At 34.8% G+C, this 2,168-nt stretch overlaps 1 long non-coding RNA gene across 1 annotated transcript; it reads left to right on the top strand.

The window, feature by feature from the left end:
• The first annotated feature begins 617 nt into the window (after positions 1-617).
• Positions 618-1,608, top strand: LOC149157603 (uncharacterized). Its single transcript, XR_016261483.1, has 3 exons — positions 618-722; positions 871-988; positions 1,306-1,608. It is a non-coding gene; the product is annotated as an uncharacterized LOC149157603 (long non-coding RNA).
• The last annotated feature ends 560 nt before the right edge of the window (positions 1,609-2,168 follow it).

The raw sequence follows: 2,168 nt of genomic DNA, 5'->3' as shown, positions 1-2,168 counted from the left end.
ATACCACTTGTAACACCCATTTTCAGTAATACCTAAGTATCCTCATAATCACATAGTGGAATTACTGTAATATGCTCCATATAGGATTCTTTACCTCTTTTGCCCTTAAAGAGACCACAGTGTGAACCTTTCAGCTCTGATACCACTGGTAACACCCATCTTCAGTTATACCTAAATTACCCATCTTGATTAATAGAAATGTAAAAGAAAGAAACAATTTCTACTTTGAACCATACATACATATATATGTGCACATGTGTACAAAACTTATAGAAAATAAATTATAATCGTATAGCAAATGAATTATATATATATATAGATAGATATATATATGCACATGTGTACAAAACGTATAGAAAATAAATTATAATCGTATAGCAAATGAATTATATTTAACCATGCGGTGATAAAAAGGGACCTTGTTAATTAGTTCATTGTCCAAGGTTCATTAATGTTATTAAACCACGAGGATTGCAGTATCACATTTCATGTGACTGCACGCACATTGGGATCCTCCCACTAAAATTTTTGGACTCATGCACGATCACAACACCTGGAGGCATGCCAACCCTTGGATACTTAGGGTTTCCATCGAATGGTTCAACATCATTTCCGGACAATGTTAACTGATTTCCTCTGGCCCGAGAACCGCTTGACAATTCATTGTTACTCTCGGTAGCGGAGCTCTGCAACCACGAGTGTTTGGGCTCTCGACCTCACAAGTAAGGTTCTTGTGATTATTTTCCTATACCACCTAGCCATCTTCCCTGCATCCAAATTTGAACATGTTACATTGTACAGGGCAACGTTTGGAAAGGGGTTTCGATTGTTTCTGGGTACTTATCCTGGTTTAATAATTCCGCCTGACAGGTGAACTGCCGCCATTGTTTGTTGACAGTGCTACACGGTGCAATTTCCTGTTATCTTCATCAACAATTCAAGTTGCAGCCCCTACCCAGATGAATGTTCTTTCCAAACCCCCGCACAGGTGAGAATTTTCTACTCTCGACTCCACATATATTTTTCCTCTGTTTCCAGTTTTTGGGCTGACAAGGCTTTTGTTGATGTGTATTAGGTAATTAATCATGTTAAATTTTTGTGCACTGGTTTACAAGAAACTTTGGTTTTTGTTTCGTAACAACAATTATTTAATTGAATAGACCTTTCAGTCACAACAAGGCTATTGATTCTCTGCTACATGTACCTTCGTTCCTCAAATGAATTTATTGTTGATTATATATATATTAGTCGTTTTGTTTCCCATTAGAATTAAAAATAATTCCCTTTACTAGTTGTTCGATACAGGTGAGTATTTCGTTCCTTATTCAAGATCAAAGGTCACGGCTGCTTGCAACTGCCAGGTTTCTAATTTCCTCATAATATCCTTTTACTCACAGGGCTCGTCTACCTCCATTACTACACAGAGAGTTATAAAGTAAACTCCACTTACATAGATATGTTGTCTCTTAATGTGCCCTTGTAACTATAGGTTCCATCGTAATAGCCTTTGGACATTAGTTTGTTATGGCATTGATGGGCATTTTAATAGTTTGGCATTTTTATCTAGCAATCATCGTATTCTTTTACACCTTTTAATTGTCATCAATATTCCTCATTGGCTCTTACTATAAAAGAATAATTGTAAGTAATTTAGTTTGCAGCCCTGTATAGAGTTTGTATAGAGTTTGCACACATTTCACTGAATATTTACTTTGTGTAATACGTTTCTGGAAGTTATAACTGTCTTTGCATTCCTTCTTTTAATTCCAAGAATATTATTAATAAATATATATAGTTTTTAAATTCATTTTTTCTTTAATTTAAGGCTAAACTTCTCTAAATAGATCCTTAGGAATTGTTCCTCTGTTCCACTCTTTTGCCTACAAAAGCCAAGACTATTCTGGCTAATGTTACTCAGTTTAGCGAAGGGGCCTCTTCCAATTATTGTCAACTTCCCATACATAGAATGAACATGTTTTCTCATAATCTAGATTTACGTATATGCATAATCAATAAGATTTCAACATAAGTACTAGATTAATACTTATCTTTATACAACTTTGTTCTCACCATAGAATTACTTTAGATACACAATATAATATTCGACATAGCCCTCAAATTCTCCTAATTTTTCAGAGAGTTAGCAAGATTCTAATAGTAACCGAAGC

This window comes from Pinus tabuliformis, chromosome 5_2 (genome assembly GCF_031772625.1).
Source record: "Pinus tabuliformis cultivar Carrire ecotype Pingquan chromosome 5_2, CPIR1, whole genome shotgun sequence".
NCBI classification, from domain to species: Eukaryota; Viridiplantae; Streptophyta; class Pinopsida; order Pinales; family Pinaceae; genus Pinus; species Pinus tabuliformis.
The sequence above is the reverse complement of the archived record's forward strand: the minus strand, read 5'-3'. Positions and strand labels throughout refer to the sequence as shown.